Below are 26,851 nucleotides of genomic sequence, written 5' to 3'. Positions count from 1 at the left end.
AACCCAAAACTCAGCACTAAATCTGATATTGAGAGCTGTACAGTTACTGCAACACCTAAATTCACGAACGTTACACATAATCCGAATAAGACTAACGTCTTGACAATTCAGAAAAAGGACGCTTACGTAGAAAATGGCCACACGGAAATTGGCCAACGCTCTGAATACATATGCAACTTTCTGTAACTGGCACAAAACATAAGGCAGTGTGGAGAGCCCACTCAACTCTTCGTCCACCAAATGAAACCGTTTTGCCGATAAGGAATCCCTCAGGCTGCTGGGGCCGTAGTGATGCAGACAGAGCCCCCACATTTGCTGCTCACCTACAAAATGTATTTACCCCAAACGAGGATTTCGCGCTTCCGTCCTTACCCGTTAACTCCCACCAGCAACACACTTCAATTTTATTCCGTCCAAAAGAAATACCCAAAATTATTAAAGACAATCTCAGCCCGAAATAACCCCCTGGCTGCGACCTTATAACACCGGAAACGATTATTGAACTGCCACATTCTGCAGTTCGATATATAACCCAGATCTTCAATGCCATCACCAAACTTGGTTACTTCCTAAAACAATGGAAGAGATCGATCATCATAATGATTTCAAACCCTGATAAGAACCACACGGTCCCTTCATCTCCAGAAAGTCTACTCTCATGTATTTCGAAACTATTCGAAAAATGCCTGCTAATCCGACTTTCACTTCATCTGAGCGCCCACACCCGAATCCCAGCTCATCAATTTGGCTTTCGTTCACCACGGAACCATTCGGCAGGTGAATCGAATAACAGCGGAAATAAGAACTGTTTTTGAAAATCGAGAATACAGTACATCCGTATTTTTAGACGTATCCCAAGCATTCGACAGAGTCTGGCTTGACGGCTAATGTTTAAAGTTAAAACAACCCTACCAGAAAGCACTCACAAACTTCTAAAGTCATACATCTACGACAGAATTTTTGCAGTGCGGTGCAACACTGCCATTTCCGCTGACCATAAAATCGGATCATCAACGCTGGCTTTCCCCTATGTACCGAACTACGAGTAAAACTTTCCCGAGCAGATGGTAAATTGCAGTTGGACGATCAAGCACGAGCTGGTTCCGGCTACTAATTCGTATCACACTCTTATTTATTTCGCGTGCTTTGGAATTGATCTCCACAAGAAACACTAAAGGACTATCGGACGACAGGACTAAGGACAAACAAGGACATAGCACACTCGTACGACAGCAGCTGTTAAGCTGTCGACGCCCACCCTACCTTGACCACCATAAACCATTTGACATAACCGGTGATCCTACAAGAATGCTACATTTTACACGACATACACCTTCCGACGCCGCATGGCACCGCTAGAGAGATTTACTCGGATTTAAACATTATAAAATTTAATTTTTAACGTAGAATAAACTTAAAACTGACAATGTTTTAATTGGAACAGGTTTAGACAACATATCCTAAATGATTACCCTAACTTACAAATTTTAAACATCTAGATTTAAATTGTTAAAAGAAATTTTGGACTGTGGCGTTCATGTAGATATTATTGCAACAGATATGTATGTAAAAATGTAAAGTTTTTTGTTTGCTAAAAAGAAAGGAATATTTACGCTCGGCAGGGCATTAAGAATAGGGAAAGTAGGGTATATAGGAAAGTGTATTTTAATTTTTAAATTTTTTCTTGTTTTTATTTTTTTAAGATTTTAGAAAAGCGAATATTGGGGCAAGGGTAAATTTTAAACATGAGCAATTTTCATTTCCATTTTAAATTTCTTTTTTTTTGAATTTTTTATTGGTAAACAATGGACTTAGAAACAAGTACCGCCGCAGTAGCTAATTATTTGATTTTCTTTTGCGGCGGCTGCTTTTTAATTTATGAAAAACAATTTATATTACTCACTTTGGATTTCCCACGATGAAGAGCTTCAAGTGGTTGCCTGTGAAAGAGAAATCAGCTTACACCGCCTTTTAATCCTAAGAGAGCTAATTATTTTCGATCTGCTCTTTTGAGCTGCTCTCCTACTGCGGTACTCTCTCTCTTCTTTTTACTTCATTCTGGTACTCACGCCAGTTTAGGCGGGCTCTTGCTTATGTGGGAAGAGGAAGGAAAATGGGATAAAGGGAGAAGGAAAGAAAAGAAAGGAATTGCCCTAAATGAATACTATTTCTCTTACAAAATAACTCAAATTAGTTTCCTAACATAAGGCGGAATTTATTTTTCCGATCGGAATAACTTTTGCTGATCTGCTTGTCTGGTTGCCGATCTGCCTAACAAGCAGTCGGTCAGGTGTAAAGCGGTGTAAGGTAGAATATGTATAGATGTAGATAATGTAAAGATAGTGAATTCAATTAAATAATGTTTTTGATGAAATCCAGAAATAGACCTCCTGGTCGGCAATTTATGCATCCCTCACTGGTCTCACTGGCCACAATGGTTATTTTTTTTTAAATATAATATTCTTCTAGGTGCCACCTGTAATTTTATGCCTTTAACAAAAAAAATTCTAAACCACAACACACGCACAAAACTTACCCTCTAGGGGCTGGCACTAAAGTTAACGAAATATAAATTTTCCGATTCACTGGGTTTTCTTCTCGATCGAAATTTGTGAGTTTTGGTTGAATTGTCAATTTCTCTTTTTTTTTGTAATTTTGAGAGATCACTATATTTTATTTTTTGATAGCTCGGACGCACTTTCTTGCTCGCTGGTTTAAACTCAATTAATGCCCAGTGGCTACCGCTTCGGGTCGGGACCCCGAGTCTGAACTCCAAAAATGCAGTTGGAGAAATGTTCTACATGACAGCCTAATTAACATTTTTCCCGACCTTAAGAACGACCTAATTAAGTGCCTACTTTTAGGCCGAGATCAACGACAAGCTACCTTACAATTCCCCCCTACCAACATCTAACTTGGGGTAAGGTATTATTCTCAAATTGTAGGACCGCTCGTTTCTTTGCCTTTGGACGTCCATCGCCTCCTGGGCGGTACGCATGATTATATCCCTCGAGTCGTCTTTATCAAACTGCACCGTTCTATCTTCCAGCAGTCCTAGTTCTCTAATAATTCGATACGACTTCCCGTCTACTATCATGTGCTGCCCAAACACCATTCTGTAGGGAGTTGTTTTAATGGCTGAGTGTAAACTCGATCTCAACGCGCAACAGATGCTACTGAGCTTACTATCCCAGTTCTTTTGGTTTAGGTCTATGTAAGCTTTAATAGCATCTAAAACGGATCTGTTGACCCTTTCTGAAGCGTTGGCATGCGGTGCATAAATAGCGGTATAAGAATGCGCCACGCCATAATTTTCTAACAGGGAATTGAAAGCCACGGATTTAAATTGTACCCCATTGTCGGAAATGATTGTTTCCGGAACGCCAAAACAGTGGAAGATTTCCTTTTCCAGGAAGGGAAGGATAGCCTCCGTTGTAAACTTTTTTACGGCTTTAAGAAATGGGAATTTCGAACAATCCTATATTCCCTTCTGAGCTACGCGGATACGGTCCTAAAAAATCGACATAAAGTCTTTGGAAGATCCTGTCTGAATGACCAGTGTCCAAGTTACGGGGTTTGGACTGTCACCCGCTCTCCGCTCCCTCTTACGCTCTCCCGCTCTTCACCACAGAGTCTCCAAGGAGTCTCCGCTGCGCTTGGGAGAGCCAAACTAATTAGAATAAGCACCAGTGTAAAAACTAATTTCGCCGAATAAACATACGCCCGGTCGCGCCCGCGCAATTAAGAAAAGTCTAGTGTTTGCTTTTTTTCGAGTGTTTCTATTTCAGCATATTTGGAAAATTCCAGGACAGCAGCCCCCTACAACCCATCCTTTTTGGTCATTCGAACCGGATCACCTGGATTTTCAAGTTTGTCCACTAGCGAACAAATTACAAGATAAGTACGAAATTTCCATTCCTTTTAATTGCCGGTCTGACGCAAAAGGTTCGAAAATCCAATTTCGTTCAATTTGCTGTAAGATTTATTGTCAAATCTAAAGGATTTCTCCGACAAAAAGCAATTAAAGAAAAGTACTTATTCATTCCCACGGGCGCCGCCATATTACCCACCGTTCTCCTTTCACCCTCATTCGTGAAAATTTCTAAGTCCAAATTTCCGAATATATTTAAATATTCATCCAGTCCGAAAAGTGCAAAATTCCAAATGTGAAAAAGTGAAAATAATTTGTGCCAAGTTCAGTGAAAATTTTTAAGTCCAAAGCTCTGCCAAAAGTGGCAAAAATTCTGTTCTCGTTTCACTGTGTCCAACGCAAGCCAAATTCTTTTCGCAACACATTTTTGCTTTAACTCCGCAGTCCACTTAATACAATTTGCTTTGCTATCGAAGAATACTATAACGAAACAAACAACACATACCCACTGGCCATTCCAAATAAAATATTAATTAAACATTTACCCGCCAGTTCAACATATATTACATCAACATATATTACATCAACATATATTTCATCAACATATATTACATCAACATATATTATATCAACATATACTACATCCATATACATTGCATATATTATCTACGTATATCACATATACATTACATCCTCATATATTACCGACATACATTGCGCATATTATCTGCATATACATTGCATATATTATCTACATATATCACATACATACATATATTACCGACATTGCGCATATAATCTGCATTCCTTTTAAACATATACCAAAGTTTAAATTTTTTCCCGTCGGCAAATCCAAGCCACAAATAAAATTTATTCCAAGTGCCGACGCGGAAAAGGCGTTTTGTTTTCCATCAATTTTTTCCGTAAATTTCCAAATTAATTTCCGAGCAATAAATTAAAAGGGTTTTTTTTTTTTTTTTTTTTTTAACAAATAAATTTTTTAATATTTATTAAATTATTTTTTTAAATTTTCAAAAAAAATTAAAAAAAAAACTACAAGACAATCATTTTTTCATCCATAAATAAATAATACGACCGCCAGATATAAGTCGTTCACCCGACAAATATTTTTTCCTGTATTGCTTGGATATTAATTTGTGTTTGTTTTAGAAGTACTTACAACGCGGAGAAAAGACTCCAATTCTACCATTCCATTTTATCCGTTTCCAGTTGTAAACAAAAAAATAAAATTTTCTACGTTCTAATAAACATTTTTTTCACAGTGTTCCACATTCCAAGTGTTCCAACCGTAAATCAGGTGGACCTAATTACCATAAATCACAGGTCATTTATACAATTCGCTGTTCACTCAGAGTCACCTGTCCAATTAGTCGAAACTACGGCGTTTCCACTTCGTAAATTTTACACCACTTTCTCACCCATTACATCCTATACGGTCTTTTTCCGCTGCTTTATACCGTTCACGGCGGCAAGCTTAAATTTATTAAGTGCAGTCTTAGGAATCTGTCTACATTTTCAAAAGTGTGACCGGGCTCCAAAACCGCTTCCATTCCATTTCGCATTTCTTCGATTATGCCCATCTGGGACGATAAGAAGAAATTGTCCGCTGACAAACCCAGGTCTATTTATTCACCACAAGGGCCCAAGAGTCCAAGAATCCCAAGCATTTCGGTGAATACGCCTTCGCAGATTTCCGACGACTGTGCTACTCCGATCTAGCGCTAGCCAAATTCATTTCGGTTTCTGACCGCTTAAGCGAATTTGAGGCTCAGATTAACACCAACCCTCACGATGCTTAGCGTCCGTCGCGACCAAGTCCGAACCCTATGGGACAAGGTTGAAAAGGAATTCGACCTCTGCTCAGAGTGCCTTGTGTCAGCAGGCGAAGCGGCAGCAGGCAACATGCCTATTCTCAGGTCTAAATACAGTTATTGCTATTCAGTCTATGAAAGGTGTGTTGCCCAGCTCGTTGATAAAATCGAGCAGGGCACGTCTCAGTCCATCCCAGCCGCGAACGCTGCGCTCCAGGCCTACATTTCCTCTGGCTGTCGGTTGCCTCCATGCGATACAGAAGTTTTCGCATGCGACTATCTTCGCTGGCCGACTTTCCGGGATCTTTTCACAGCCATTTATATCAATAATCCACGGCTGACTCCGGTTGAAAAGTTATTCCATTTAAATGCCAAAACAAGTGGCGACTCGCATGCCATCGTTTCGATTTCGCCTCTCACCAACGAGGGTTTCCGCTCTGCGTGGGAAAACCTAATAGAGCGTTTCGAAAATAAACGATTGTTGGTGAACACAGTCAATTGAAAATACTGTTTAATGTGCATTCGATACCACAGGAATCTGGGGCGGCCTTGAAGGTACTGCAAAGTACTGTTCAAGGATGCTTGACTGCCTTAGAACTGTCAGGCATCAACACTGAGAACTGGGACTGCCTGCTGGTATATCTGTGTTCATCCAAGCTCCCGAAGATAACTCTCTCCTTATGGGAGCAGTCGCTCCATAAGAACGCCGACATCCCGTCATGGGCAGAGCTGAACACCTTCCTCACAGAACGTCATCCAACCCTAGAGGCCATCGATGATGTGAGACCGTCCGTACCAAGTCAGTCGCACTCCAAAGCGATGAACTCAAGTGGGCCCTCTAGAAAACTAAATTCCTATGAGACGAAAGTGGCTCCAAAATCGAAAAGTTGCGACTTGTGCAACAAGGAAAACCATCCTGTCCGTGTATGTCCGCGTTTTCTCCAAATGACGACCGGGCAGCCTACATTAAACGGAAGCAGTTATGCTTAAACTGCTTTGCAAAGGGACATCAGCTTCGTGAGTGCAAAAGCACGCACAATTGTTTTACTTGCCGTGGCCGGCATCACACGTTGTTGCACCGAAACAACCCCTTTTCCAGCAGTTCAAGCCCTTCAAATCCTGCAAGGCCAATTTTCGTTAATCAGGCCAATTTCGTTCCAAATGAGCAAGCCGGTGTTCAAAATTATTTCGCCACGCGCTCAAGAGCTATCCTTCTTGGCACTGCCGTAATCAATATTTCCCATCTTGGCACTAACTTTAAGGCACGCGCCCTGGTCGACTCCGGATCAGAGGCAACATTCATAACCGAGCGACTGTTCAATCTACTAAGATTGCCATTCCAGGTGGTTCAAGCCCAAGTCTCAGGCTTAAACCAAACAGTAGCTCAGTCCAAGAAGCTTTGCAGTTTCACCATCCGATCTCCGGCCCGCGTTGCAGTTGGAGACGACGGCCTATGTTCTCCCTCAACTAGCCGAAAATCTGCCTTCGTACCCAATTCCGCAAAATTTCCTTCGGGATCTTCCCGATATTCCAATGGCGGATCCAAAATTATATGAGAGCGCAGAAATAGATGTCCTTATCGGAGCCGACATTCTGCCTTCGGTGCCTCTGAGTGGAGCAAAAACCAACATCTTTGGCTCTCTCTTGGGGAAAGAGACCATTTTTGGCTGGGTACTAACTGGGCCAGTGTCAGCCTCAGCCCAAAGCAGAATTTCCTCCTTTTCGACACAGATCTCCCACGCGTACGATAATTCACGGGACAAACTACTCACAAAATTTTGGGAGGTGAAGAATATACCAACAAAGTTGGTAAAAGAATCCGATTCCATGTGAGAGAAGAATTTCCTTCAAACGACCACGATAAACGAGTGCGGCAAATATGTCGTTACTCTGCCTTTTCGCGACCCAGAACATATCGGTTCCGGGCTAGGGCATTCTAGGTCTTTCGCGTTGGCTCAGTTTTTCAGAACTGAGCAGCGTCTAAAAAGAGATGAGGCATTAAAAGCGAGATACCTTTCGGTGATCCAGGAATATCTCGACTTAAATCACATGCGACAAGTTCTTCCTACCCATGATTGCAACGCCTATTATATGCCACATCACGCCGTCTTAAAACCGGAAAGCGTAACTACTAAACTCCGTGTAGTATTCAATGCCTCCAGTTTAAATGATATCCTTCATGCAGGCCCTGTCTTACAGTCCGACTTGACCATTCAAATTCTGAAGTGGCGCTATTTCCGATACGTGTTTAGCGCCGATATCGAAAAAATGTATCGGCAGATCTGGGCAGATCCGAAACACACTCCATTCCAGCGAATACTTTTCCGTAACAATAGAGGGAAAATCAGAGATTTCGAATTAAAAACAGTTACCTTTGGAGTCAATTGCGCGCCTTTCCTGGCCATCCGAGTACTGCAGCAGCTAGCAGCTGACGTAGAACTCAGCCATCCAAAAGCTAGCTATATCATTCGTAATTTCATGTATGTGGATGATGTTCTAGCCGGAGCGGACTCCACGGAAGAAGCTCAGCTCATGGTGCAAGAGCTCCGAGACGCTCTGAATTCCGCCGGATTTCCATTGAGGAAATGGACCTCCAACCATAAGGAAGTTTTAGCGGCCATTCAGAGCAATTATCTATTAAATACTGATTTTCTCGAGATCGATGAAGAAAGCACTGCGAAAACCCTCGGTATTCGCTGGAAGGCAACCTCCGACGAATTCTTCTTCGTCCCGCCAGAGTTGGCTATTGAAACGTCCTTTACAAAACGCCAAGTCCTGTCCCAAATAGCCAAATTGTTCGACCCTGCAGGCTGGTTAGCGCCGTTTATCGTTCGAGCTAAAATTTTCTTGCAGGAGATTTGGCTGCAGGAGCTTGGGTGGGACGAAAACATTCCAAATGAGCTTTTTCAGCGATGACTTAATTTTCTCCGAAGTTATTCGGTTTTAGAGCAGATACGCATTCCACGCTGGCTATCGTTTCATCCAGATTTCAAGGTCGAGCATCATGGCTTCTGCGATGCATCGCAAAAGGCTTATGGGGCGGCAATATATGTCCGCGTAGAAGTGGGCAGCACCATTATGGTGCAACTCCTAACCGCGAAAACCCGGGTAGCACCAGTCAAAACGGTTTCGCTCCCAAGACTGGAGATGTGCGGAGCGTTATTGCTTTCCGAAATGGCTGCAGCCATCATTCCGCAGATGCCTACGATTAACTACGAACTTTACTGTTGGACGGACTCCACGATAGTGCTTGCATGGTTAAGCAAGCCAGCGTGCCAGTGGACCACATTTGTAGCCAATAGGGTGACGAAGATCGCCCAGGCCACAAAAACAGAGAATTGGTCTCATGTTCAATCTGAGCATAATCCAGCAGACCTGTCAAGTAGAGGAGTTTCCCTCCAAGATCTAGGCGATAGCCAGTTATGGTGGCACGGACCGACTTGGTTGCAAAATCCACGCAACCAATTTCCAGCTCAGGTCGACAACGCTCCGGTGACCGACCTGGAGTCCATCTCGCAAAAGCTCCTTCTGAAGAGTTGTTGGCACGTTTCTCCAAGCTTGAGAAAGCTCTACGGGTCCTTGCTTATGTTCATCGCTTCATTCAGCGGTGCCGGAAGCAGACATCTCCATCTGATGTGCATCTGCTGGCCTCTGAAATCGCCGCCGCCGAGGGGTTCCTAATTTTGAACACTCAGCGCAGAGAATTCCCTGTGGAATATCACTGCCTAAGTGAAAAGCGTCCAGTGCCAAGTTCAAGTGCCATCCTAAGCATGAACCCGTTTCTAGATTCGCAAGGACTGATCAGTGCGTGCGGCCGTTTGGCGGCTTCCGAATTCCTTCAATACAATGAACGGCATCCAGTGATTATTCCGTATAACTGCCTGCTTTCTCGCCTCCTTGCGAATTTTACTTATCGTATAACTCTCCATGGTGGTAACCAGTTAATGGTGCGCCTCATCCGGTCGAAATACTAGATTCCGAGAATTAAGAACCTGATGAAAGCAGTAGTAAATTCGTGCAAGGTATGTGTGATCCACAAAAGCGGTTGCAAAGCCAACTGATGGGTGTCCTGCCCAAAGAAAGAGCATCGTTCTCCCGACCATTCACGTATACTGGCATGGATTACGCCGGTCCGTTCGATATAAAGAGCTATACGGGAAGAGCTTGTCTTATTACAAAGGGGTATGTGTTAGTTTTTGTTTGTTTCTCCACCAAGGCCATCCATTTAGAGCCTACATCTGACTGAACGACCGAAAAGTTTCTTGCCGCTTTCGCTCGTTTTGTATCCAGATGCCTAAGCTTTAAAGCCCGCAGTGATCGCTTGGTTCAGACTATTTGTGTGTTGGCCCAAAGCGTCTGCAAAACATTTTGTTTGTTGGGCAAAGGCTGCCGTAATGGCTCCCGAGATAGCCGATTTTATGCTTTCAGCCATTGCTGTCTGAAAATCGGTTGTGGGTTCAGTCGGAGGTGAAGGCTGTTCTTGGTTTTTTGGGTTAGACATTGTCGTTTTTTGTTGTAGCCTTTCTTGAATGGTTTTGGGCCTAGTCAGAACGTTCGGTTGTGCTCTTGGAGTTTTAAGTTTTGACCCTGAGGGTTGGTTTTCTAGGTCCCCGGACAAGTTTTCGGTGGATGGTAATGAAAGGGAACTAGAGCAGACAGGACAGATTTTATTTTTTCCCGATTTCGCAGTAAAGCAAGTTCGGTGAAATTCGTGTCCGCAACTGGTGGTTAAAATTTGGCTAGGATAAGAAATAGTTCTAGAGCAGATGTGGCATATATTTTTGACAATTTTAGATAAGTCTTCGGTGCTGTGTGCTAGTGGCATCTCTAATGAACCTATGCTTTACTCTGACCTATACTATACACTCAAGAACATATAATAAAATAATTAAATAAATAATGTGGACTATTAATAAAAAATTATCCTATTAAATAAATAATTGAGAACACAAAAATAAGGTAAAAGAAAATAAATAAACAAATAAAAATCGGGTTGCCATGCCATTGTTTTCAGGTATCGTTGTGTAAAATTCCTTGTTACTAAGGTCCTGACGTGGTTTAAATGTACGCTATTGACACTACTGATTTAAAACAGAAAATTACTAGAATGGAAGGTGAAGGATGTTGTATTTAGACATAGAAAACAAATATCTTGGCTCAACACAAGGCAAAAGGCAACAAGTGGTTCCTTGATTCTTTGAAATCCTAGTGAACTTTTCACTAGTCCTACATTTTACATCCTATGTACATTAACCTTTTGAATTTTATTAATAAATGACAACATTTGGCTTGTACAATTTATACATTTAATTTTTTTAATTTTATACAAAAGATTAACGAACAAAACAAAATTAAAAAGGAATTAAAATAACAAAATAAATTATTAAAACATTAAATGCACTAATTATGACGCGGCGTTAAAGCTAAATAGCTGAAACTCTTCCAGCAGACAATAGGACAAATTAATATAATAATAATAATAAAACAATATGTGTTCTGATTCAGTAGCGGCGTAAGAGCCAAATGACTAATAATTTTCCTGCTGCCTGATTTAAGCAATTTTCGGATTTCTAGATCGCGATTTTTTTTTTTTTTTTTTTGCCTTGACCACATAATTTTGTTGATGAACTTGGGGAGATCTTGGGAGCGATCATCAGATGTTATTGACGGTTTGAAAAAATTTTTATTTTTGATCTGGCCTCGCCGGATCGATCTGTCACCATGACAGAATCGGGCCTCACACGTTTGGGCGCCAAAGTCAGATTATGATAAATAATAAGTATACTGTAGCGAACTACGAGTATAACTTTCCCGAGCAGATGGTAAATTGCAGTTGGGCGATCAAGCACGAGCTGGTTCCGGCTACTAATTCTCGGTAGAGTAAAGGGGGAAGAATATTTGACATCGTGACTACTTGCTCGTCTCGTATCACACTCTTATTTATTTCGCGTGCTTTGGAATTGATCTCCACAAGAAACACTAAAGGACTATCGGACGACAGGACTAAGGACAAACAAGGACATAGCACACTCGTACGACAGCAGCTGTTAAGCTGTCGACGCCCACCCTACCTTGGCCACCACTAACCATTTGACATAGCCGGTGATCCCTACAAGTATGCTACATTTTACACGATATACACCTTCCGACGCCGCATGGCACCGCTAGAGAGATTTACTTGGATTTAAACATTATAAAATTTAATTTTTAACGTAGAATAAACTTAAAACTGACAATGTTTTAATTGGAACAGGTTTAGACAACATATCCTAAATGATTAAAAGAAATTTTGGACTGTGGCGTTCATATAGATATTATTGCAACAGATATGTATGTAAAAATGTAAAGTTTTTTGTTTGCTAAAAAGAAAGGAATATTTACGCTCGGCAGGGCATTAAGAATAGGGAAAGTAGGGTATATAGGAAAGATTTTAGAAAAGCGAATATTGGGGCAAGGGTAAATTTTAAACATGAGCAATTTTCATTTCCATTTTAAATTTCTTTTTTTTTTTAAATTTATTATTGGTAAACAATGGACTTGGAAACAAGTAGAGCCGCAGTAGCTAATTATTTGATTTTCTTTTGCGGCGGCTGCTTTCTCATTTATGAAAAACAATTTATATTACTCACATTGAATTTCCCACGATGAAGCGCTTCAAGTGGTTGCTTATGTGGGAAGAGGAAAAAAAATGGGATAAAGGGAGAAGGAAAGAAAAGAAAGGAATTGCCCTAAATGAATACTATTTCTCTTACAAAATAACTTAAATTAGTTTCCTAACATAAGGCGGAATTTATTTTTCCGATCGGAATAAATTTTGCTGATCTGCTTGTCTGGTTGCCGATCTGCCTAACAAGCAGTCGGTCAGGTGTAAAGCGGTGTAAGGTAGAATATGTATAGATGTAGATAATGTAAAGATAGTGAATTCAATTAAATAATGTTTTTGCGCTTAACTGGTTGCCGATCTGCCTAACAAGCAGTCGGTCAGGTGTAAAGCGGTGTAAGGTAGAATATGTATAGATGTAGATAATGTAAAGATAGTGAATTCAATTAAATAATGTTTTTGCGCTTAACTGGTTGCCGATCTGCCTAACAAGCAGTCGGTCAGGTGTAAAGCGGTGTAAGGTAGAATATGTATAGATGTAGATAATGTAAAGATAGTGAATTCAATTAAATAATGTTTTTGATGAAATCCAGAAATAGACCTCCTGGTCGGCAATTTATGCATCCCTCACTGGTCTCACTGGCCACAATGCTTATTTTTTTGTAAATATAATATTCTTCTAGGTGCCACCTGTAATTTTATGCCCTTAACAAAAAAAATTCTAAGCCACAACACGCGCACAAAACTTACCCTCTAGGGGCTGGCACTAAAGTTAACGAAATATAAATTTTCCGATTCACTGGGTTTTCTTCTCGATCGAAATTTGTGAGTTTTGGTTGAATTGTCAATTTCTCTTTTTTTTGTAATTTTGAGAGATCACTATACTTTATTTTTTGATAGCTCGGACGCACTTTCTTGCACGCTGGTTTAAACTCAATTAATGCCCAGTGGCTACCGCTTCGGGTCGGGACCCCGAGTCTGAACTCCAAAAATGCAGTTGGAGAAATGTTCTACATGACAGCCTAATTAACATTTTTCCCGACCTTAAGAACGACCTAATTAAGTGCCTACTTTTACCTTCTCCTTTTACCTTACACCTCAGATCACACCTAGATCACTACAACACCTAATACTCTACAATTCCGTATTTAAACATCTCTATAGTTATGGCTCAGAGCTATGGAGCAACAGCAATATTGACATCATACAGGGAAAACAATCAAATATCCTTAGAACCATCAATGGGGCACTGTGGTACGTTCGAAATGAAACCATCCAAAGAGACTTAAATATTCCACCTGTTATCATTGTAATTGCGGAACTTAAAGGAAAATACCATTATCAAGCTTTCTACGCAAAAAAAAGAAGATAAGTAATATTATATAAAAAAAAAACTGTGCCAAAAGATTGTGGCAAACACGCTGGCACTTGCGGAAGCCATATATGGAGAAATTTCGGGACATACTTATTATGAATGCGAGTCCCAGGTACGTAAGAAATTTAGTTACATGCGCGGATTAGCAGATGTCCTGACTGCTGAATGTTTAAATTGGGCTCTACGGATCCGTGGGGGAAAGGCAATCACTTGAGGTTGGTAGCAGCAGAGACGATCTTTGTGCTGTATTAAGGAAGCCATTTCTGCCGAAGATTTGGCTTAGCACCAGAACTCGTGAAGCACGGATGTGCTCTCCCAAGATCAGCAAAATCGTCTCGAATAAGTTTTCAACGAATTCTTTGCGTTCGATAGTCATGGAATCGGGCAGACAGGCATGAAAGGAGGCTCCCGTGAAGGAACGTGAAGAAAGATTCTCCGGCAATTCAGAAGCTGATGCTTACAAAAATTACCGAAATGTTCAAATTCGGAGTAATCGGAGAATAGTAAGAGTACACAGTCCGGAAGCTTGAAAAAAAGTCATCTGTGTTTAGATGTCAGAAAACTAAACAAAACCAAAGTTGATGTCACGGTCTTCATCGGAAGAGTGGACCTCAAATCAGGAGAATAACCATATTCATTTGAAATCGCTACACTCATAAATCATTCGTTAATTTTGAAAAAAAAAAACAGCTTATAAAAAATTACATTAGCTCCATATTTATGTTATAATATTGTAGCGAAGGAACTGTGATCCATGAAACTTACTCCTTTTATACATAAAGTAAATGTCGTATTCTTCTTTTTCACTGATTCCATTACTGCACTTATTGTTTGCGTTTAACAATTCTATGACTTGGATCTAAAAATGCATTGGTTTGACTTGGCGACAGTTGCCAATGCGAGAAGTGACGATATGTTATCCAAGAATAGTTTGGTTGTCATAGCGCTGCTTTAAGCGGTCCAGAGTCTTGTGTAGTTGTCTGCGGTCATCTGGAAAGCTGGAACCGTTTTAAGAGCGGGTCCCCGAAGGCAGGTTAACAACTGGTTGAACTTCTCGATCTTTGACATGGATGGCTGGTGGCCAACGATTTCGTTAAACGACAAGATGAAACTTTGGTACTCGCAGTAATTGCCGTCAAATGCCAGCAATGATAAGCGCGGGAGCTTAACTGCAGTTGTGTGTCCAAAACTAACCGTGGGATTAATGAATACCGGTGCTGGATGCGTCTGGTCAACGTTGTATCTGAACGCGTGGATAAATAGTTCCTCTATTTTGAAGCGAGTATTGCTCTGCGGCTCAGCTGGCTCCATCTGCTCTATGCTCCAGAGTGCATAAAGCAAGCTTAAAATACGATTCCTAAATCGACAAACGGCAAGATCATTCCAACGGAGATAAATTCAAACCAGGTTCCACTAATTTCTCATACGGTAAAGGTTTTCCGAGCACTCGTTCGCTGAGCTTTTGTTTACTTGATTTTTTTTCGATCTGACAGGGCCTTGCTGGACATGGTATGTAAGAGCGAGCGAGACGACGAGATGTAGTGGAAAATTTTAGTTCGCCAAGCCTAGAGTGCAACCGATGTGTTGCGGCAGGTTATGTATGGGGGTGCTCCTAAGGACTATAGATGTATAGATGGAGCACCGAGATGTCGACTCCAACTATGGCGATGACACTTGGAGGATGGTATTTTCACTCCAACGACGTCCAGGGATGCAGCTATGAGTTGCGCGTAAATGCTCGAGCGACAATTCTTTGCGGACGCTGGGTAGACCGGCAGCGAACGGAAAAAAAGGTCGAAAATGCGCTTGCGAGACTTAGAGAAAAGTGAAAATGGGGGCGTACATGACCACAACCATCACCAAAGTTAACTAAAAAACCAGCACATGTCTTGACACGGTCGCGAAACACAAGAGCTTTTTCTTGAGTGTAAATGATAAGTCAGATGGATTTTCCACACTTCCACTTCTCGTGGCCTTTTATAACTTCAGTCTTCTTCTTTAATCTGCCACTCACTCCCTAGTATGAGTTGGCAGCATCATACAACAGATGTTATGTTAACAACATTCAAAAGGCGGGGAATTCAAATATAAAAAAATTTATTCTAATTAGGTTTTGACCCAACACTGACTATCTCATGAAGTTTGATGACAAGTGGTAAAATATTTGACTTTCCCAAGGCTGGACAGTATGGAGTTAATATCTGGTATAAAGGAGATTTGTATGATTACGGCTTAAACGCTTAAAGTCAATTGCCATTCAATACTATTTTTTTCCCATTCGGCTTTGTTTTTTGGGCAATACCCAACACGTGAAGTTATAAAGACTTTTCGATGTCCTTATTATTTAATTACGCAAAAATTTATCCCCCACCTTTCTCATGATGATGGGGTAAGGGTAATTTTTGGCGTACCCCAGGGCTGAGGTGCTCGTTTGAATCTCAGCCCATATCGGCAATATCGCCGGCAGCGGACTGGACAGATATAGAGCAAAATGTATAGTTTCCATGCGTCTTTCCGGGGATTATGTTACTCTGTATTTGATTTTGTGTATTCTTCTGTCCACAGTCATTGCACCCTGGTGTTACCCCTTGTTTTGTTTTACAGTGAACAGCTAACTCCTAACCATTCCTACGCTAGGCAACCGCCCTGTGCGCTAAAGTGCTTTAAGGCACTATAATGCGGCTGTATTATACTTGTAATCAATTGGTTTCGTCCTCATGCTAAGCAGTCGCACTGTTCTTTTTAAAGCGCCCTGCCTATTACATGCGAAAGAGCACAAATTATTCAAATTTTTCTTAAACTCGATATCTCTGGCTGTCGAGGAGGTTTCGGAGGGGACCGCTGAGGGTGGATGCTGTGGCGGTTGACTTATTTGCAGAGCGAACAACAAAACACAAAGCGAAACGTTCAGATGCAAGAGTACAAGAGAAAGAGCGCACAAGAGGGGAGAGCTTAGATGCTGACGTAGCTACTCTGCTTAGAAAACGAAAGTGCCGTAAAGACTAATTCCCATGTTGCCAATAAACGAAGACATAGATTTTGGAAGTGCTGGCGACTGCGAGACCTTACAGACTTCCCCCGTTGGAAGCGTGGCTTTCAAGAACATCGTCAATCCTGTTGCTGTCTTCAGTACAGTAACTCGGCCGATACCTTCTCTTCCAGGCAGCAGCTCAACGACTCTCGCTAAAGGCCTCTTCATGAGCCGCAAGATTTTATCCTTAACGAGGACCATGTCATCCACAACTACCGTGGGAGTGCGCCAATTAGACCGCTGCTGCATTAAGATTAAATACTCGGGCCACCATTAAAATGCGTTGGAGTAAAAACATCAAGATCGGCAGGGTTTTCTGAAATTCATACTAAAGGTCAAGGATTAACTACCGCAGATATATGGCAAAGAAGAGTTCTCAGTTGCTCATCGAAGGTCAAAAAGTAAGAGCCCACAGCACGGTAAAAGTGATGCTTTGCTTTCTTCACTGCAGTCTCCCAAAAACCAACATGGTGTGGTGATCGAGGAGGCATGAACCGCCCCTTGATTTTCTATGCCAGGCAGAAATTAGTAACAAAAAGTAACAGTATAGATTTCTTCGATAAAATCCAAATCTATCGTCTTGATTGCAAGGCAAATAAAAACACACACTTAGCATTTTAGAGAAGCCTTATTGCACGCCTTGTTTTTATAGAAAAATGATCCACACAACCAGTGATTTCAAATGCATGAGATTCATCGAGACGCGTGATTTATAATGGCCATAGTAACTGGGTGATCCTTTTGTACGATGATGGGGTGGCGGCCATTATAATTCAACGAAGACCATCTACTCGAAAAAGTCCAGCTTGGTCAATGAAGGATGACAGCAAGAAAAGTGAAATAGACAGCTGCACTACTACTTTGGTCTGCAATGATTCAATGTCATTCCACAAATGAGCCCGCTAAATTAGGCGCAGCAACAGAGAAATCCCACTTTGAATGACGAATAGTATGCAAAACTTATGGATGTATCCAAACGTACGCTGCAAAGCAGCAAATTAATTCCCCAGAATTACAGAATCCTCCCGGATCCCCATGGCACCACAGTTGAGTCGTACCAGCAGTAGAATATTCCTTCGAATACTTTCAATTTACGCAGCTCAGCTCCGCAAAGCTTAAGTTTTAACACGGTTAGTGGTTTTAAAGGAGCCACTCGCCACTTTGAACAAAGTAAGAGGCTGCTGCGCTACTGACCCCTAGGAACGACGTACAGGCTCTATAAGCTTCAATACTCTCATTACAAAAACCGTTAATCTGTAATTCTTGGTCAAAGGGTCCATCGTGGGAATGAGGCATGCCGAATTTGTGCAAAACTACTGCAAATATCTTGCCATTCAAAATCTTCCGCCAAAGAAAGGCTTTCGTCCCAGGACAAAAAGATCATATAATCTAGCGATTTTGGATGAAACTGAACGTTGGCAGATCTTGCTCTTTTGAAAATGAGATCAACAGTTGATCAGACAATGGATCCCAGACGAGGGCTAGCGGTTTTGTAAGGTCGTCAAACTTCAAAAAGGAGTCCTTAATATCTTCATTTGGTACATTTGAACACCACTTCATTGTCGTCCTCACAAATAGGTAGGAAGCAGATACAGCTTGAACATTCACAGATCATCTTGAGGAAAATGTCTCCACAAAATGCACTGCAAGTCCACACACCGGTACATTTTTTAGATTTCTTCTGTGATTGCAACCAGAGGCTAGCGAATACGAAGAAGAATCTGGAATAGTTTTGGCTGAATTATTGGAACATCTTTTAAGAAGTATCCTAAAGAAGTGAGGCAAAAAATACCGACAGGAACTGGAATCTTGCAAGAACTGCTGACATATGTCCCATTAGCAAGTACTCCTCAATGGGCCTAGACGGCTGGACGATGCTGTAGTCTTCTCTCAAGTGAAAAGAATCTTCGCAGAGCTTGCTGGTAAGTTTACCAGCAATTGGTAAAATTAGCTTCACAGTCAAGCTCTTCCTTTGCTTTTCCTCCACCTTCCAAAACCGCCGAAGCAGCTCCTTATGACGATCAAGTTGGGTTTTCTTATCCAGCCTGAATGAGTCGTTGCAATCCCGGCAGGGATTGACTTGGCCGACGCACAGCAGGTCGTAAAATAGACTGGCGCAAATCAATAAATCTACGCGCTGAGGGCGATTGAAATCTGGATCCGCGAGCTGAGAATTTGAGCGTTACGGGAACATCATTGATTGCATGGATCATGTCTAATGACCCAAATCGAGAGAGGATTAAAAATATGGCGGGGAGCATAAATAAATTGCAAAGCATAGCTTAATGGTAGCCGTACTAATAAGCTTTTCAGTTGCAACTAAGGCAACTTAAAATTATACATTTGTACCTTTAGCTAAGGCCCGTGAGTTTAAAATTTTATTGTCACGTCAATTTATTTAGTTATGCATTTGTCCTTAGAGTAACTTGGGTCCCAACATAAAGGGCCTTGGGAAAAGTTTATTGGGAGTCGGCGAAAACAACAACCGCCACCATCTACCGCTAGTCCTGGCGGAGAAATCTATAGTTCAATTAGTCTTACTTTTCTTGTTGATATATGCGGTGTTATTTCTATACCGCAATCCGGAGTCAGAATAGAGAGGTCAAATTGTCGTCGTCGTGCCGCTGCTTTTAAATTTGGGTCGCGAATCTTTAGTTAGTCTGACGGAGAAAGTACTTTGGATTTCGGACTTACCCCTGAAACTCCTCTGGATTGCGGTACCCTACACGTATTTACATAAATTAAAAGATATTTTTAATTTTCTTTTAAAAAAAAGAACACGTCAGATTTTATTGGTGTTAATTTTGGAACTAACTGGACTAAGTTTTACAATTAATAATTAAACCTATTGTCTGCCGACGTCGCTGATGTCGTCGAAGCCGTCGCTGCCGCTGTAGCTTTGCCCCTATGAGATAGCTTTTGTTTTGCTATCCAGCCGATTTCCGCGATGAGTGCCAAAAGCAGAGTCCCTGTCACCGAGACGTTGATTGTTGCTGTCTTGGTGCTGTCGTCTCTTATCATCTCAAGCTCCCTGGTATTGTTGATATTGAATTCCTTTAGCATTTGTAGCGAAAGAACTTCTTCCACCTTGCTCTCTCGTGCTTGGAGTTGAAGAACTGGGGGTGCAGCCTTGGCGTACGTCATCATCTTTGTCTCATACACGTCATTTGCTATGACGATTGTAGAGTTCTGGGATTGGACTAGGAACGTTCCTTCCAAGGTTGTCTCCTCCCTGTCGATGAGTACGGTGCCTCTGAAGTCATTCAGGACAATGGTGCCGGTCAGGATTTCCTCGTGGTCCGCTACGTGTTGGCTATTGATGATATTGCAGTTAGGTGTTCGACTTCTTAGTAGCGGTGTGATACACGTGTCGTTGCTTAGGTCTACTACTTAGGTCTTACTACTTAGTAGAGACTACTTACAACTTGACTTATCGTTATGGGTTTCACAATTTCCTTTAAGGCCGTAATTTATTTGGTTACATTGGATGATTTTAGTGTATTTTATCTCGTAAATTATTTTACCCTTTTTTATTGGTTTTAAAATTGTATGTGTACAGGTTTCGTTAGAAATTAAAGGTATGCTAATAATGTACAATAGGTTTTTGCCGTTGGTGGCTATTTTTATTTTGGAAAATTCTAGCAGTTCTTCTATGTTCATGAAAACAATCTCTTTATTGAATAGGTTTTCGATTTGTTCAGTTTCATATTCTGATAATATAATGGAATTTATGGTATCTGTTTTTGCCCAATCTATTGCATGGACTAGGTTATTAAGTTCTTCTTTAAGTATGTGTAATTTATATTGCAACAGAGAGATTTTTTCGTCTATAAAATTTTTATTTTCTGACGTGGCCTTAATTATATTGTTGGTTATTAAGCTTAACTGTTTAATTCTATTATTTAGTACTTTATTTATTATTAACTGCTTATTATTATTCTCGAGCTGTTCGTTTATTTTATTGATTATTATTTCTTTGTCATGGTGGTCCGGTGAACCGGCCAACCATTTCCATGCCGTTCCCAAAGCATCTATTGCCCTTTTTTGTTTTTTAAAGGGTTTAAGTTTTCTTAAGTCTGATTCCGACTTCATAAGTTCGAATTTTAAGAAAGGGAGAAGTGGGTGCGTTTTATTAATTTCATTTAATCTGTTCGATATGTCACCGAACGCGGATTCGTATTCTTCAATGTTGAATACGTGGATAATTTTAAATGTCCCGTTTTGCAGAACAGCGGTTCCCGTTTTTATGGGAATGAGTTGGGAGTGGGTGTAGTCTAGTATGGTAACCCGTCCGAAACATGTTGGCAATAAGAGTAACCTGCGAATGAATGTTATTTCTTAATATTATTTTTGTGTACTATTCTCCCTGAATGTGTTTTTATGGTGGTGTTCCTATCCTCTTGGACTATTTCTTTTCTGTATCTCGGTGTTAGTTTTGACCCTAACCTTTTATCTATTTTCACATAAACTGTTTCCCCTACCTCGTATTTCTTTATTGGGTTCTTTCTTTGGTTGTGGTAATCTAAGTCGGTATTCTGTTTTTTTTCTATTTTTTCGCTGATCTTTTTCCTAACATCTTGAAGTTCTTGGGGGTTTGCGCTTAACTGGTTTCCGAAAAGTAGTTTCCGAGTAGTTCTTCAAATTCAAGTGTGCTTTCGTCTAGCTTAAGGCATCTCATTATCTCTGTTAGAGTTGAATGAAATCTTTCGACTTGCCCATTGCTAGTCGAAGTATAGGGCGGTGTCGTGTAGACTTTTGCCTGCAGCTGCTCTTGCAGCAGAAACTTGATAGCTGCTGAATTTAGAGCCTTTTCGTTGTCTGTTACAATCTGCTTGGGTATGCCGAATGCTATCATAATTTCTCTTAGTGGATGTTTTATATCTTCCGATGCTTTTGATCTTAATAGTTTTATCTGGGCATATTTTGAAAATTTATCTATGGCCGTTAGTACTAGCTGTTTTTGGGTCGTGTAGATGTCTACATGAATGATTTGTCCGGGGTACGTCGGTATGGGGGTTGGTTGAATCTCCCCATGATGCGGATGTCTGTCATATTTGGCTATTTTGCAAGTCCCGCATGCTTTTGCCGTGGCTTCTGTTTTTTTTCGAAGGCCAGGAAAGAAAAACTTGCTTAGTATCTGGATTTTATTTTCAATGGCGTTTCTATGCGCCCTCATGTGTTCGGAAGCTACGATATTATCCTGTTCGCTCTCTGAACTCACGTCCGTGACTTGTTTCTGCGTGTATCTAGTTTTGTAATTGTTAAGGTGCTGTGGGTAAATATTCTGGATTTTGCCCATTACGTGTTCGGGTGTGAAGATCCCGTTCACGATTTTTGGGTTTAGGTGTTTTTTTAGAATATCCACCAGATCTTCCTCGGAATATGATTTCTTTTTTATTATGTGCCTATGAAAAGTAGGAAAGGGAATTTCGAACGACTCTTCCTCTTCTTCTGATATCAGGAGAAATAGTTGGTTTTTGAATACATTAATGGGGACATTTTCGACTGGTATCAAATTATGCGAGGAACTTTCGTCGCTATGAACCGTCGCCGTTGTACTATTTATTTGGGGGTTTGTTGGGATTCTGGAAAGTGCGTCGGCTACTTCGTTAGAGGTACCCGGCTTGTATCTTAGCTCGTGGTTGTATTCCTCTAAGTAGCTTTTCCATCTTTTAAGCTTCCCATTATGGTTCTTTGAACTAAGAGCGAAAGTCAACGGTTGGTGGTCAGTGTATATTATCACCTTGGCTGTACCGTAAAGGTACATTCGTAGGCTCTGAAGTGCCCAAACTATTGCTAGCATTTCTTTCTCATTTGCTGCGTAGTTTTTTTCGGTCTTCGAGAGCGTACGGGAAATGAAAGTGATCGGTCGGGAATCTTGTTCGTTGTTAACTTGAATTCCTTACTAAAGTCTGGGTACGCCAGTATGACGTCTTGTGAGGCTAAAGTTCTTCTTATCTTATCAAATGCGCTTATCGCGTCGTTGTTCAGATCTATCTTTGTTTTATTTGAAATATTTTTTGGGAGGCGACCGTTTTCGCCTCTCAATAAGTTAGTCAGTGGTTTTGAAAGTCTAGCATAGTCGCGAATAAAACGCCTATAGTAACTGGCCAGACCTAGGAAAGATCTAAGTTCTTTTAGTGTTGTTGGGATCGGAAATTTTTCTATTGCTTTTACTTTATCCGCGTTTGTTTTGACGCCTTTTTGTGAGATAGTGAATCCCAAGAAATTTACCTCCTCTTTGAAGAATTCACATTTGTCCATCTGCACTTTTATATTGGCTTTTTTATAATGTGGCAAATATCTTATCTAAGTGCGTGGCATGTTCATTTTCGGACCGACTAAAGACGATAATATCGTCGATATACACGTAGCATATTTTTCCTACGTGTTCCCTTAGAATATCGTCTAATGCTCTCTGGAAAATAGAGGGTGAGTTCTTTAAACCGAAAGGTAATCGAGTGAATTCGAATTTTCCGCGGTTGATTGCGAACGCAGTTTTTTCTATGTCCTTTTCTTTAAGCGGTATCTGGTGGAATCCGCTTTTGAGATCTAGAACGGAGAAATATTTATTGTCACCCAATTGTGCGATTATTTCTCCAATCTCAGGGATAGGGTACCTATCCGAAATAGTTACGGAGTTAAGTTTTCGATAGTCAATGACTATCCTATACTTCTTTTCTCCGGACGCGTCGCTGTTTTTGGGGACTATCCATACGGGTGCGTTGTATGGTGACCGTGAAGGTCGTATTATGCCGTCTTGTAGCAATTGTCCCATCTGCTTTTCTACCTCGGGCCTTAAAGAAGTTGGGTACGGGTAGTGTTTGCTATACACCGGTGCATCCGATGATGTCCTTATTTCACCTATTACTCTGGTAGTGTAAGTTAGTCTTTCATCTGGGTCCGCAAATAGGTTCTAATGTTTCTGGGTGAGTGAATTTATAAGATTCTTCTGACTGTTCGACATATGCTCCATTCTGAGCTTTATGTTATTTACTGATTGAGTCACTAGTTGTTTCACTCGGATATTATAGTTTCCATTTAATGTTAATATGTCGTTTTTAACGTTAATAACCGCGTTTAGTTGTTTTAGTGTGTCGTTCCCTTGGATGCCGTGGAAAGTTTTGAGTGTAGGGCAGTAAGAAAAATTTGATGGGTCTATCTCTGTTATTGAACAGAGTGAGAAAAGTATGGTGAGTTATTGGGATTTGTCCTTTTACTGAATTTGCGAAAAATTTCCCTTCGTTCTTTTTTGGGTGTGGCACCAGATTTGGTTGGATGTAGTTCTGGTTCGATCCGGTGTCTATGAGTTTGGTGCCATCTTCCATGATGCATTGGAAGTATGGCAGAGATGACCCGTTTAACCTAAAAAATGAACATCCGAAGCGTCGACGGGAGTCGATTCGCTTTCCGGTTCGTTTTCCTCAGATTGCTGGTTATACAAGCCCGTAATTCCCTCGGAATCGGCGCTAGCGAAATAGGTCTGTTCCTCGGGGTCAAGGTAGTAAAAGTCGCCCTCTACTCCCTCGGATGCCTCTTCTGGAACCCCCGTGGCAATGTGAAACTGCCTAAGGATTTTAGGTGGAGGTCCGTTTAATGGGGCAGGTCGTTTCCCAGAGAAGTCGTTAACATTGGGTCTATTCATGTAATTGACGTTGCCTGAACGAATGGAGCCGTCTATGTCCATTGGTAAGGGTTTCGGTTGTGGTTTAGGGGCCGTTGGACGCGGAGGCGGATAGAATTGCCGTGCTGGCTGATAATTTTGATTTGTTTGCCAGATCTGCGGATTTCCGGTAGTGCGTGGGTCTGTCGTATGTTGGGGAGCTGGACTATAATATAGTCTAGGGTTGAAAACTCTCCAATTTCCCGCAGAGTCTGCTGTAAGCAATCTCCTTGGTATGGACCTGTTAAAGGCAGGCGGCTGCGCTTGCCTAGGAGGTACAGGAGGTGCATGCTGCCTGAATTTGGGCGTGAATGCGTTCCTTTGTTCCTGATTGTCGACCAATTCACACAAGTGTAAGGCGTGACCGAGATCTCTGGGTTCTTTGATGGCCAAGAGTCTGGGCAAGTCTCCATTTAATCCCCGTATGAAAGTATCTAAGGCCTTTTCTCGATAATTTTGTTTCAGGGCATGGACACTATCAGGTTTTAATTCTTGCACGCTGATTTGATTAAGGATCAGCGAACTGACCCGTTAGGCATTTTGCAATCGCCTTCCAGTTCAGAGGGGTGTTATAGGATTCTAAAACGGCATCGACCTCGCCGGTGATTTTGTTCCTAATCGCCAACGTTATCAAAAAATATGCGTTGGTGTTTTCCCTACCCTCGTACAAACTCATTATTCTAGATACATTCTTCTTCCAAGAACCAAATTCTGTGCGGTTTCCTGAAAATTCACTGATTAGTTTTGTAAGGTCTGGTAGTTTTTTTGGACTCGCCTGGTAGTGGGCCGATAAAGGGGACATCTTCTAACATTTCTGATGGTCTGCCTTTATTCAAAAGTTCCCCAATAAACTCGGTTCCGCCTAATGTCTCTTTGAATAGAGACATAATTACCTGTTTTAGCTCTGGGCTAGCTACCGGTGTACTGGGGGCCGTAGGCCTGCTTCCCCCGGGTTGTTCCCCGCTATCGGTACCTATATTAAGTGCAGCTAATGCACTTGCCAATTCTCTATCTTTTGACATGTTAAAGGCTTAAGGATTTGTTTATTTCGGACAACAACTAATAGATGTTTTGGGTTTTCGGGTGTTTTTTCTTTTTGAATTTTTAGTTTGAGTTATATATCGATGTATTTTTTCTAAAATTATTTAAGCTTATTGTATATTTCTTTTAAGTATTGTTGTTTAAATTCTATTTTGACTTATTTTCAATAGATTATTATTCTCATAAGATTCTTATCTTTCTTGTTTTAAAATTTTTTCTTGTTTTTAAATTTACTTTTCTTTCCCTTTTTTTAATTCTTCTTTTTAGTATAGTAGTGTTTGTTTTTAAACTTATTTTTCTAGCTTACGCGATAAATAACATTTTCGGCGACTTTCCCTCGATAACCCCCGTGGGTTTGATCCTTTTTGTCCCACGTTGGGCAGCGACGTAGCGGTGTTCGGGTGTGGGTGACTCGGGACCCTTGGTGGCACTGAGTTCCTTCGAAGGCTCCTGCGGACGGACACTACAGGAGAGTCGGCGATAGTTTTTAGACCGGTTAAACTGAACCTTAGAATCTTTCGCACTTGTTCACTGGACGCACTTGATGTTGTGGCTTCTTTTTTAAAGGCACTTTTACACTGTGCGATTTTTGTCACTTCTATTTATTTTTTGTAGTTGTTGATTAGTCAGTGTTCACTGTGGCTATATTCTAGGCACTGCGACGCGAACTTGTAGCTGCTTTAGTTACTTGAACGTTACGCGTGATCCTTTTGACGAAGGCTCTGTTTACCGGTCCCTGTTCAGGCGCCAATTAAAAGATATTTTTAATTTTCTTTTAAAAAAAAGAACACGTCAGATTTTATTGGTGTTAATTTTGGAACTAACTGGACTAAGTTTTACAATTAATAATTAAACCTATTGTCTGCCGACGTCGCTGATGTCGTCGAAGCCGTCGCTGCCGCTGTAGCTTTGCCGCTGCCGTTGTGGCTGCACCGTTGTCGCTGATGGTGTCCGATGTCGTTGGCGTTCCCACGACATGCACATCCCACGGTGCAGACATTCTGCTGATGCAGCGCACGTGGCGGATGCACTGCCGTCGTAGCTGGAGTCAATGTGCCTGTTCTTGCTGAGCTGTTGTTTGTTGTGCAATTTCTTGGTTTATGTTGGGCTGCATTGGGCTTGTTGTTGTTATTGGGACTTCGCTGACTGTCTGCTCGTGGCGGATGTACTGCATGTGGTGGAGTCGTGATCGAGATTTTAGTTCTTGTGTGTTCTTATCATATTTGGTCTTAACTCATATGTTCACTTTCTGTGCAGTCATTATAAAAATAAGTTTAACTTTAAGATTTTATGCACTTATTCCTTAAAGAGAAAATACTATAAATAAGAGCAAGTTAGGATTTTTTTTTCTTTTGGACCTCCTGGTACGTAATTTCTGGGAGGAATTTTCTGAGACGATTTAAAACATTCACTTCAGAATTATACTTCCACTAATGA

The 26,851-nt window shown here is 41.2% G+C and overlaps 1 pseudogene; it reads left to right on the top strand.

Moving 5' to 3' along the window:
• Nucleotides 1–5,464: 5,464 nt before the first annotated feature.
• Nucleotides 5,465–16,987, top strand: LOC122756634 (annotated as a pseudogene).
• The last annotated feature ends 9,864 nt before the right edge of the window (nucleotides 16,988–26,851 follow it).

This window comes from Drosophila santomea, unplaced genomic scaffold (assembly GCF_016746245.2).
Source record: "Drosophila santomea strain STO CAGO 1482 unplaced genomic scaffold, Prin_Dsan_1.1 Segkk83_quiver_pilon_scaf, whole genome shotgun sequence".
Lineage (NCBI taxonomy): Eukaryota > Metazoa > Arthropoda > Insecta > Diptera > Drosophilidae > Drosophila > Drosophila santomea.
Note: the sequence above shows the minus strand (reverse complement) of the source record. Positions and strands in the feature narration are given on the sequence as shown.